This window comes from Peromyscus maniculatus, chromosome 3 (assembly GCF_049852395.1).
Source record: "Peromyscus maniculatus bairdii isolate BWxNUB_F1_BW_parent chromosome 3, HU_Pman_BW_mat_3.1, whole genome shotgun sequence".
NCBI lineage: Eukaryota > Metazoa > Chordata > Mammalia > Rodentia > Cricetidae > Peromyscus > Peromyscus maniculatus.
In genome coordinates this window covers 23,707,961-23,720,663 of record NC_134854.1, presented here as the reverse complement: position 1 = coordinate 23,720,663, position 12,703 = coordinate 23,707,961, and the positions used below count along the sequence as shown (strand labels likewise).

Here is a 12,703-nt window from a genome sequence, read left to right as displayed (position 1 = left end):
AGATGGCTCTAGGGCGTTCACTCGTTTCTGCTCATACTTGAGCAGCGCCGACAACCGGCTGGTGGCCAGACTTCCGAAGGAACTGTTCTTCAGAGTTGTCAGTCAGGCTCTGGGCACCTCCTAGTCCCTTGTTTCACGGGTGCTGCCTGCACAGGGGCCTATCCTGCATGAGACATCAGCCTTAAATAGGTTCAGAGACAATCACAGGCGTGAACAGAACACAAAGGTAATGGCTGGAAGAAACTCGCTGTGGACTCCTTGTATGCCTGCTCATCTGCTGTGTTTTAAGACAGCTCTGAAACAGTTCCACGTCCATTCCGATCCGGAGGCCACATTACACGGGATTGCCAGCAGGTCCCACTCACCTGCTGCCCTCAGCTTCCCTCCCCATTACAGAGCCTGCTCCAAAAACAGCCGTCTCAGGGGCTGAGGGTGTCTGTCAGCCTCAGCTAGTAACAGCACAAGAGGTCCAGGCCACACTGTCCCTCATCCAGGAGGTGGAGACCCGGGAGAGAGGGGTCTAGCTGCAGGGGGGAGGCGAGGCAGCCCTCTTCTCCTGCAGCCCTTGCTCCGGGGCCTGCCGTGGTCGGCCTAGGAACAACTTGCCTGCACCAGCTCAGTGTGTGTCCAGCTAGTACCCTGAAGGACAGAGAACGGCCTTACCTGTTCTACGCGCAGGACATTCCTCACACTATGGATTCTCCAAATGCAACCGAAGCCCACTTGTGCCCGGTACCATCAGGCCCGTGTTAGCCCGTGGAACTGGTAGCATGGAGGACCGACACAAAGCTGCCTGCGTGCATCCTGCAGCCGGAGCTCTTTGCCTCTGCCCGAGACGAGGACAGTGTAACTTAACTATCTTGTAAAGACAAAAGGAAGTCCTAGACCTGAGAGTTTGGGCAGGAACAAGATGCTGAAGATTTTCCAGAAAGGAAACTGAGTCAGAAAGAATGTAACCATGGACGTTTACGAGTCCTGGGGTATGTAAGAACGTTCTCACCCAGGTGATAGGGGTGAGGTGAAGAATGAAGAACTGTGGGATTCCAAGGTCCTACCTGTTACTGTTTAGAGCAGTAGTTCTCAACCTGTGGGTCCTGACCCCAGGGTTGAATGACCCTTTCACAGTGGTCACCTAAGACCATTGGAAAACATATTTCCTATCGTCTTAGGAACTAGGATGCCGCTCCTCTGTCTGTCACCAGGCAGGTCTGCCCATTTGCAGATACGCCCACATAGGAGTACCCAGAACTGAAAGGGGTGCAGATTTTTTTAATGGCACGCAGCAGTTTTGTGGCTCTAGCTGAAAGGCTGTGTGGCCCTGGCTGCTGAGTCGTAGAGTGACTGACCATCAAGTAAATCGTACCCAAAATAAGAACCTTGCTCTCTAATTGAGAGTTTTGCATGGACTAAAGACATTGAAAGATCTTTTGCTTGAGCAATGGGTAGTTACTGCGTTGTTCAAATGCAAAGCAAACGAAGTTCTGCCTGAAGGTATGGAGCAAGCAAAGCCAAACGCTAACTTAGAGCGTGGAGAAGGGGACAGACCGACAGTCATGTCCAGGGCAGAAAGCTTCAGGGGCTGGCTTCTCGGGCTGCTGAGACCACAGCGGCAGGGTAGCTGTCAGTGTGCAGGCCCCGGAGCAAGGGCTGCAGGAGAAGAGGGCTGCCTCGCCTCCCCCCTGCAGCTAGACCCCTCTCTCTCCCGGGTCTCCACCTCCTGGATGAGGGACAGTGTGGCCTGGACCTCTTGTGCTGTTACTAGCTGAGGCTGACAGACGCCCTCAGCTCCTGAGACGGCTGTTTTTGGAGCAGGCTCTGTAATGGGGAGGGAAGCTGAGGGCAGCAGGTGAGTGGGACCTGTTGGCAATCCCGTGTAACGTGGCCTCCGGATCGGAATGTATAGGGAACTGTATTACGGCCCACACCACCAGTTTCACAACTGTCAGTGGCATTCCCCCATTCAGGGACCGCCACATACAGAGAAGTAACAGTGACACATGTAAATTGCTCCTCTGCCAGTCCCCACGGTCCCCTCCTCCCTGGTGGTCCAACTGAAACAGATGGAATAGAACCCTGTAGAAACCCCAGCAGCGAGGAGGAACGCACTCCTTTGGACTTGGCTGTCAGAACCTGAAGCCTTTTCCCAGCCTACCATCGCCACCTGCCGGATGTTGCCTCTAATACACAGATTTATTTTTTTTAATTTTTGAGGATTTTTAGGTGAGTGCTGAATCTGTCGTTTCTATCCCACCCTCTCCAGCTCCTCCTGTGTGTCCTCCACCTCTCAAATTCATGACCTCTACCTTAATTATTATTAAATCACACATGCACGCACGCACGCAACCGCTGAGTCCATTTAGTGTTACTTGGAGGTGTGTTGAGGGCTGATAGCCTGTTGGGAGCTCATTCCGGGAGAAGACTGATTCTCTCCCTTAGCCGGCATTAATTGCTTGCAGTTCTTCATCTAAGGATGAAGCCTTGTGAGAGTTCCCTTATCCACACTGGAATGTCGGCTGGAAGGAAGTATACCCATTTTTGCTGATTTGTTTGTAATTTGTGTTTTGTATGTATATGGTTTGCCTGCCTGTATGTATGCACACCGCATGAATGGCTGCTGCCCACAATGCTTGGAAAGCCAAGAAACAACAGTCCAACCTGGGCTGTGCCTACTGCTTTTCTCCTTCCTGGAGTCATGAGTTGTTGGACTACTTATAAACTTAAGGAGACAAATGTATTTGATTATCCCGATTCACCAACTGTGAGAATTGTGCCCTGAAAGAGAATCTTCTCTTCAGCAGCCACAGGGCTCAAGTTGCAGAAAATCAAACCGAAGAACTCATTGTAAGACGGGCTGAAAGACGGGCTGAATTACAGCGACCATTCAAGTCCCAGCCATAGAGGGTGTCGGAGGTTAAAACGCGGGAATTAGTTGTTAAAGAAAGGGATCCCGGGTCGCAGAAGCTCGCTCTCTCCAGTGGCCCGGGATCGCCTTCCGGAAGCCAGGTCCCGCGTTCGGCCCCGCCCCACGCTCGCTTCCCTGCGGCCCCGCCCCACGCTCGCTTCCCTGCGGCCCCGCCCCACGCTCGCTTCCCTGCGGCCTGCTGGCCCGGCTCTCCGCCCGCCCCGCCCTGCCCCGCGCTCGCTTACCTGCTGGCCCGGCTCTCCGCCCGCCCCGCTCCGCGCTCGCCTCTCTGCGGCCTGCTGGCCCGGCTCTCCGCCCACCCCGCCCCGCGTCCGCCTCCCTGCGGCCTGCTGGCCGGGCTCCACGTTCGGCACCGCCCCACGCTCGGCCCCGCCCCGCCCCGCTTCCCTGCGGCTTGCTGGCCCGGCTCTCCGCCCGCCCCGCCCCACGCTCGCTTCCCTGCGGCCTGCTGGCCGGGCTCCACGTTCGGCACCGCCCCACGCTCGGCCCCGCCCCGCGCTCGCTTCCCTGCGGCCTGGGGCCCGGCTCTCCGCCCGCCCCGCCCCGCGCTCGCTTCCCTGCGGCCTGCTGGCCCGGCTCTCCGCCCGCCCCGCCCCGCGCCCGCCTCCCTGGCCGGCCGGCCCCGCCCCACATGGGGGCGGGCCTCCGCAGCCCGGGCTCGGGCTTCCTGTTCGGAGTCGGTGTGGTCACCGCGCCCGGGAGGAGGTTCCAGGGCCGCATCTCGGGTGGCTGCGCCAAGCCGGGCTGTGCGCCGCCATGGCCTCAGTGCAGCTGCAGAACCACCAGCTGACCCCTCCGGGCGGCGGCGACAGCGGCTCAGCGTCTGCCCCGGCTCCTCCCTGGCCGGGAGCCGCGGCGGCAGCGGCGGCGGCTAGCCCTGGTTACCGGCTTAGCACGCTCATCGAGTTTCTGCTGCACCGGGCCTACTCGGAGCTCTTGATGCTGACGGACTTACTACCAAGGAAATCTGATGTGGAAAGGAAAATAGAAATTGTACAGTTTGCTAGCCGGACACGTCAACTCTTCGTTCGAGTATTAGCGTTAGTAAAATGGGCTAATGATGCTCGCAAAGTCGAAAAGTGTGCGATGATCTCAAGCTTTTTAGATCAGCAAGCTATCTTGTTTGTGGACACCGCTGATCGCTTGGCCTTCTTAGCAAGAGACGCACTGGTCCACGCACGCCTGCCTAATTTTGCTATCCCGTATGCCATTGATGTGCTGACTACTGGCTCTTATCCACGGCTTCCAACCTGCATCAGGGATAAAATTATTCCTCCAGACCCAATTACCAGAATTGAGAAACAAGCCACACTTCATCGGCTCAATCAGATTCTTAGACATAGGCTTGCAACAACAGATCTTCCTCCACTAGCAAATCTTACAGTGGCAAATGGCCGTGTGAAGTTTCGAGTTGAAGGAGAATTTGAAGCAACTTTGACGATAATGGGTGATGATCCAGAAGTTCCATGGCGCCTTCTCAAGCTAGAAATTCTAGTTGAGGATAAGGAAACAGGAGATGGCCGACCTTTGGTTCATAGCATGCAGATCGACTTTATTCATCGGTTGGTGCAGTCTCGGCTCTTTGCTGGTGAGAAACCTCTTCTGGACATGTACAACTGCCTACATTGTTTCTGCTTATCACTTCAATTAGAAGTGTTACATTCCCAGACTCTGATGTTAATTCGAGAGAGGTGGGGTAACTTTGTCCAGGTGGAAAGGTATCATGCGGGGCAGTGCCTCTGTCTCTCAGTTTGGAATCAACAGGTACTAGGGAGAAAAACAGACTCGGGATCTGTTCACAGAGTTACAATTAAAATCGATGAGAATGATGTCTCCAAGCCTTTACAGATTTTTCATGATCCTCCTTTTCCAGCTTCTGATCCTAAAGTAGTGGGAAGAGCTGTGAAGATGGACCACTTATCAATAGAAAAGCTCCTGATTGACAGTGTGCACTGGACAGCCCATCAGAAGCTGTAGGAACTGAAGGCCATTCCCTGAAGCTTCAATGCTAAAACTGGGGGCACTGAGCCTGAACCAGTCAAGTGTCAGATGTCCCAACAGAGCTGACTTCATTTTAGGAGCTAACCTTCTCTGCATACCAGAAACCTCTGCTGGCCACTCTGAGACTTGCAGCCTGTGGGCCATGCAGGTTGTCCTGTACTCCAGAGACTCCCCAGTTTATACACCCTGGATTGGCCATGCTCAAGCCAAGGGGTGTCTCTTGAATGTATTGGGGAGTCAAGAAGGCAGACACTGACATCTATACTGGAGGACTGTGGCGTCTCAGTGCTTTGAATACTGCATTAAGCACCCTTCAGGAGGGCAGAGGCTGCAGAAGTTGAGAGAACTCTGCCGGATCTGAGCTTCAGAGTTTTCAGTCCCACCAGCAGAGAACCTTGCAACAGACGGATGGCTACAGAGGTTGGGCTGCCTGCTGACCTTGGGCTCAGGGCCTGTAAGACTGCATCTATCCTCAGATGAATGGGATCTGTTATCACCATCGACCACCAGACCTTTCAACGCCCAAGCTGCATGAACTCAGCGTGTCCATATCTGGCTCTCCTGATACTCACCTCACAACTGCCCTCCACTGCAGTCTGCTACCCAGAGGCTGTGGCATTGCTGGCCCTTTGACTTGCGATGGTTCCAGAATAGTTTGTGCCTTCAATAGTAGACCTCCTCTCAAAATGGCACCCAATCACAGCCCTTCAAAGACCTGAGTGAGAAAAATGGACCTCCTCTCCACTGCTGGCTCATCACGTAGGTGGAGTCATTCTCTTACCAAATCCCCAGCTGAGAGTGCAGTCCTCTGCTGGGTGGGTAGAACTGCCAATCACTTGATCAGGGCTTCCTGGATCAACTTGGGATGAGGCTTCTATGATGGGTCTTGTCCACCAGGGAGTCCTAACATTTTTAAGTATAGGGGACGGGAAGCTTAGCAAAAATGTGAAGTGGGCCTTAGGAAGTAAAGTTAGGCAGTCCAGAACTGTGTGAATGTTTGGCTAAATGGTTCAATTGATTAAATGTTGTTGTTTTTTTTTTCTAGGTGTGTGTGTCTGTTAATTGGCAATGTTCGATAATCTTAATTTTAGCCTCAGTGGAAGCTACCCTTTTCAGCTTTCTTTTTTAATTATGTATCTTTATTTTATCTGCATTTGTGTTTTGCCTGCATATATGTCTGTGTGAGAGTGTCAGATCCTGGAGTTACAGTTGTGAGCTGCCATGTGAGTGCTGGGAATTGAACCCAGGGCCTCTGATGGAGCAGTCAGTGCTCTTAACCACTGAGCCATCTCTCCACCAGCCCCCTTATCTTTCAAATAAAGTTGTTAAGTAGAGGCCTAGAAATAGTGATTGGAAAGTATAATCAAACCTCACGGATGCTAGAAAGGGCAGTAATCCCCCATTCCTTTTTCTTAGTAATCTTGTTGAAATATTGATGTACACTTCATGGGACTTCTAGTATACTTAGAGCAGTCTAATCTTAGAATATTTAGTCACCCCCTAAAGAAACCTTCTGCCCACTAGCATTCATTCTGCATTCACCTGTCTCTCTAGCTCCTGACAGCTACTTGTCCACTTTGCAGATTTACCTGTATAAACATTTCATATTAATGAATCATGTAATGAGTGTTCTTTTGCATATTGTTTGAGAGGTTTATCCATTTTATAGCAGGTTTTTAATTTGTTGTCGTATATACCGTATATTATCAGTTCATTGAGGGACATTATGGTTCTTTTTCATTTTCAACTATTATGAACAAAGCTGTGAACATTTGTTCAAGTGTGGACATACAGTTTTATTTCTCTTGCATATATACCTATGAGTGAAATGGCTGGGTGATCTGTTTAATCTTTTGACATTTAACACGACTTCACAGTTGCACCAACAGTGTGTAAGGGTTCTGTCTTCTCCATATACTCACCAATACTGGTTATTGTTTCCTTTTGTTTAAGCCATCCTAGTGAGTGTGAAGTGAGATTTCACTGTAGTTTTTACTCGTTTGTCCCTGTGTTAAGGGTCTTTTCATGTCTTCAGCAAAAGTGTCTGTTCAGATCCTTTGTCCATTTTATAATTCTTATATTTTTTTCTTATTGGTGAATTGTTAAGAGTTTTTTGTGTATTTTGGATATGTCCCTTTTTACACATTATGAGTTGCAAGAATTTTTCCCATGCTTGGTGACTTTCTTTATGGTATTTCTACCACTGAGTCCTTCCTTCCTTCCTTCCTTCCTTCCTTCCTTCCTTCCTTCCTTCCTTCCTTCCTTCCTTCCTTCCTTCCTTTTGACAGGGTGTCATGCAGGTCAGGTCGGCTTCAACCCCAGAATGGCCTGAACTCCTGGTTCTCCCACATCCACCTCCCCAAGTGCCAAGTGCTAGGATTACAGCTAGAACTATATTCATAGCTTCCCCACCCCCGCCTCTGGAGACAGGGTTTTTTTGGGAAGCAGCTCTGGCTGTCCTCGAACTCTATGTAGACCAGTTGACCTGGAACTCACAGATATCTCATGCCTCGACCTCCCATGTGTTAAGGTTAAAGGCTGTGCCACAACACCTGGCCAAGCATTTTGCAGTCTTAATTTTTGTTATTTTACAAAGTAGTGAAATGAAGATTTGTGACATTTTGATAGGCTTTTCTTTAGCTCTGGTTTACGTCTTCAGTAAACAAAGCTTAGTAAATAAAAGAGGTCAGAATGATTGCCCACGAGATATATTTTCAAAAATAATTGCTAGGGCTCAGTTGGTAGAGTGCTTATCTAGCATTCATAAAAACTTGGGTTCAACCTCCTCACCACGTAAAATCCGGTGTGTTGCCCTATAATCTTAATACTGGGAGGTAGGAGGCTTAGAAGTGGAGGTAGATGATTAGGAATTCAAGATTCTCTGCAGCTACATTGGCTAGCCTGGGGTGCATACATAAATTGCCATATATCAAGCCAAATGTTAGCTCTTTTTTTTTTTGGATACAGGATCTACTTATGTAGCCCTGGCTCATCTGAAAATCGCTATGTAGACTAGGTTGGCCTCAAACTCACAGAGTTCTATGGGCCTCTGTCTCCAGATTAAAAGTGTATGCCAACACACATGGCCAAATGTAAACTCTAAAACATATTTTTGGGTAGTAACAGTTTTAAGTTCTCATAATTTCTCTTTCATGCATATTGTAGAGGTGTCTCTACTTGACTAGCCAGAAGATCTGAGTTCAGATCTTCAGTGTGCTCTCAACATGTCATAAACATGCTTTGGGCCCCATCCTCCAATTCTAATTGGAAGCTATTGTTAGCAGAAGTTCTTTGTAGATCTCTAGTTCCAATAGAAACATGTGCTACCTCCGTGGTTTCAAACCATTGTTCCTAGGGTCCAAAGTGTTTGAGAATAGTGTTACAGGGACTGTGATTTGGAGATGAGGAAGGGGTTTGTTTTGAGATTGGTCCCTCAACATCCTGTTTATCATCACTTTTCTGAAATTGGGACTACTAAGGAAAATGCACCATTTTAGGGTATAACTTGTATTTGTTTGTTTTGAGACAGAGTCTCACTATTATAGCCATGGCTAGTGCGGAACTCACAGAGATGGTCCTGGCTCTGCCTCCAAGTGAGCACTGGGATTGAAGGTGTCTATAGAAGCTTGTAGAACTGTAGTCCATTCTTTGAGTCTGTTGATGCTGTTCCTCTCAATCAGTTTGCTTTTCTCCCAGTTCCTGACTGGAACAGCCTGAGGTAAGTAATTTAGAGATTTCAAGAAAGGCCTAGAAGGCACAGCTGCAGATTTCCTGGGGGTGGAGTTGCCTCGGGAAACCAAGTGCAGAGAAGACCAAAATAGTGCAAGGCAGGGAGATATGATGTGGCCAGTTCTCAGTGTTGTCTGAGTCCTGGTGTCTCCACAGGGAGATATGATGTGGCCAGTTCTCAGCGTTGTCTGAGTCCTGGTGTCTCCACAGGGAGATATGATGTGGCCAGTTCTCAGCATTGTCTGAGTCCTGGTGTCTCCACAGGGAGATATGATGTGGCCAGTTCTCAGCGTTGTCTGAGTCCTGGTGTCTCCACAGGGAGATATGATGTGGCCAGTTCTCAGTGTTGTCTGAGTCCTGGTGTCTCCACAGGGAGATATGATGTGGCCAGTTCTCAGTGTTGTCTGAGTCCTGGTGTCTCCACCCACTAGGCCAGAATTGCCATTGTCAGGTAGAATGACATTCACCTGACGATGACAGTAGAATACTACATAGAACCATTTTCTGTCTGTTTGTTTTTGGTTTTTGAGACAGGGTTTCTCTGTGTGTAGCCCTGGTTGTCCTGAAACTCTCTCTCTGTAGACTAGGGTTGCCTCAAACTCAGAGATCTGCCTGCCTCTGTGATTAAAGGTGTGCGCCATCACTGCCCACCTGAAATAACTATTTTTTAATTGTGCATAGTTTCATATTTCTCTTCATTTTCTCAAAAATAAATAAATAAAACCCCACCAAAAATGAGTATCAGTGGCTATAGAATATATTAAAAAATATGTATCAAAGTTATTTTCTTTTGGATGTATATCTTCTGATGCCTGTCTTCACAAAATTATTTAATTCTGATAATTAGATTAAAATTATAATTGTTATAAAACTAAAATACTGATCTCCCTCAGGGACCAACAATAGTTGTCTCTAGACATATAACTAGACTTAAGGCTAAGCAGACCCCTAGAGGGGAGATTGTAGTCCATTGTGGGGTCTCCCTTTTCCACATGGTCCAGTGGCCACCAGTCTGTGAGTAAAGAGGGAGCAGAGGCAGCGTGCAGGACTTGGCTGGCTGTGAGTATGACAGAAATAACCTTCCGGGAGTCAGCTTCAGTGAAACAGCTCAACTTTATTCCAGAGTAAGGGGAATATATGAGATGGGGACATCACCTAATAGGTGTTCAGAGCATGCTTTATTTGCATTTGACAGCACAGTCCCGTCATACAGACGGGAGCACAACACCTAATTATCATATGGGGGAGGGGGAGAACGTTTGCAGGGAACTGTGTCAAAGGTCACACTTAAGACAAGTCAGGCATCCAAGCTCAGGGACAGCCTCCAAATAAGGCCAGGTAGAGAGTAGGAAGCCCCAGTTGGACAAGGGAGTCTTCTCTTTTGTGCAGAGCTCAGAGGGCTGTCTGGACATGGTGGGCTGCAACCTTAAGCAGTAGGGTCTCCCAACAGTCCATAAGGAGGTGCACTGTAATACCAAAGAGCTTAAATGAGTTTGCTAATTCATTCAAGCAAAAGTCTGGGAATATGTGTGGGAATGAAAATGTGTGGTATGGGAGAATGGTAGAAGAACATAAAACTGGATCAGGCTGAGTTTATTGATGTAGGTCCATTGAGTAAGAGATTCTAGGTTTAATGTAGAAGTGCTCACAGTTTCAATGGGTGTCAAAAGTCTGTTTGAATGGTTGACTGAAGCATTTGTCAAAAGATGGTCTACTGAAGAGTGGGAGATTCCTGCTGTCCCTTGGATTTTAAGGCTCAGGGAGATTGCAATGCTAGAGTGGGTGTGCTGTGTAAAACCTAATCCTCCACTACAGGAAGGCCCAGAAGACACACCCTTCGCGGATACTATAATGGTGAGAAGTGGTTTGAGAGCTTTGATGTCACCCTTTCCTTGTGTCAGACCTTACAGTTGGAGATGCTGCTGCTCAGTTGAATGAATTCACTGCAGTGGGTTTAATTGGCAGTAAAGTTGCATCAGCCGGGTGGTAGTACTGAATCACCAAAGGCAAGGGGATTGTAATTACCGTTAATGGGCAGCATAGACAAAGTGATGCTCACAATGGCCTAAACCAGTGGTTCTCCACCTTCCTAATGCTGTGGCCCTTTAATACATGCAGTCCCGGGTACTTGCACGTGGGTATATCTGCATGTGGGCAGACCCGCCGGGAGATGGATAGAGGAGCAGTGTCTCCATTCCAAAGACCATCAGAAATGTGTTCTGATGGTGTTAGGCGACTCCTGTGAAAGGGTCATTCAACCCCCAAAAGGGTCACGACCCACAGATGGAGAACCACTGGCCTAACCTGATAGGTAGTACATGCAAAGTGATTTTTATGGTGGCATGACTTGTCTGAACCTTTGGTACTGGCTAACCAATCATGGTGTTTCCAGGTATGAAAAGGGCCTACTGCATTTTTGTGTGATCTGTATAAGCAGAAAAAGTCTCAAACAAGAAAGGCTGCACTGGATCGTGGCAAAAGGGAATCTTGACCCATGAACCAATTTCCAGACATGAGCCAGTTTGTAGACCCAGAACCCCTTGATTGAAGGGATGGCTAGGTTCCCCTAAGGAAGGACCTTAATAAAATACCTAAGAGTTTTACAGTTAGCCTTTTTCTAGTCCTTCCCCAGAGGGACCTATGGCCTTTACAAGGGTAACTGAACACTGGGGTAAAGGAAACAATCAGACTTTCTAGGGTCTGATGGATACTGGTTCTGAATTGACACTGATTCCAGGAGTCCCCAAGAAACATTGGCCCTCCAGTTAAAGTCTGGGACTTATGGAGGTCAGATAATTAGTGGTGTTTTGACTGAAGTCCAACTCACAGTAGGTCCAGTGGGTCCAAAAACTCATCCTGTGGTTATTTCCCCAGTTCCAGAATGTATACTTGGGATAGACATACTTAGAAGTTGGCATAATTCTCACATTGGTACCCTAACCTGTGGAATGAGGGCTGTTATGATTGGAAATGCTATTAAGGTATGGAAGCCTTTAGAGTTACCCCTGCCAAGAAAAATAGTGAATGAGTTAAATACAGTATTGCATCCCTGGAGGAAATGCAGAAATTAGTGCCACCATCAAGGACTTGATAGATGCAAGTGTGGTGATCCTCACATCTCCCTTTAACTCTTACCTGGCCGGTGCAGAAAATGGATGGATCACTGAGACTGACACATGACTGTAACAACTCAGTCAGGTAGTGACTCCAATTACAGCTGCTGTACCAGATGTGGTGTCCTTACTGAAGCAAAGTAACACATCTCCTGGTATGTGGTGTGCAGCTATTGATCTGGCAAATGCCTTTTTCTCAATAACTATCCATCAGGACCACCAGAAGCAATTTTCTTTCAGTTGGCAAGACCACCAGTATACTTTTACAGTTTTACCTCAAGGATATATTAATTCCAGCTCTGTGCCAAAATTTATTTCAAAGGGATCTTGATTGTCTCTTCCACAAAAATATCACATTGGTGCACCTTATTGACATTATGATGTTTGGACCAAGTAAGCAGGAGATAACAACCACTTTGAACTCATTGGTAACACATACGTGCATCAGAGGATGGGAAATAATTCAACCAAAAATCAAGGGCCTCAGTCTGGTGGTGTGGGGCATGCAAAGATACTCCTAAGGTGAAGGATAAGTTATTGCACCTGGCCCCTCCCACCAATGTTTAGTGGCCTATTTGGATTCTGGAGACAGCACATTCCCCACTTGGGTGTGTTACTCCTACACATATACCAAGTGCCTTGGAAGGCTACTAGCTTTGTGTGGTACCTGGAACAAGAGAAGGCTCTGCAGTGGATCCAGGCGCTGTACAGCTAATCTACTGCAGGAAACTGGAGTTTGGCTTGGTCTAGCTGCCTTGAGAGGCATGCTTCATAGTAATGGAATTTCCCCAAGGCCAGCCCTGAGAAAGATCCCTCCCAGAGTCCTGGGGAAAATGCTACATCAGCGTGGGGTTATCTGAGGGAAAGAAATCTATGTACACCATGCTATTTTTCAATTAACTTTATTCCTCTGTGACAAAATTCTATCTACACAGTT

The 12,703-nt window shown here is 48.3% G+C and overlaps 1 pseudogene across 1 annotated transcript; it reads left to right on the top strand.

The window, feature by feature from the left end:
* The first annotated feature begins 958 nt into the window (after positions 1 to 958).
* Positions 959 to 6,542, top strand: LOC102921997 (mediator of RNA polymerase II transcription subunit 14 pseudogene; annotated as a pseudogene). The gene is made up of 2 exons (XR_013049548.1): positions 959 to 980; positions 2,976 to 6,542. The product of XR_013049548.1 is annotated as a mediator of RNA polymerase II transcription subunit 14 pseudogene (transcript).
* The last annotated feature ends 6,161 nt before the right edge of the window (positions 6,543 to 12,703 follow it).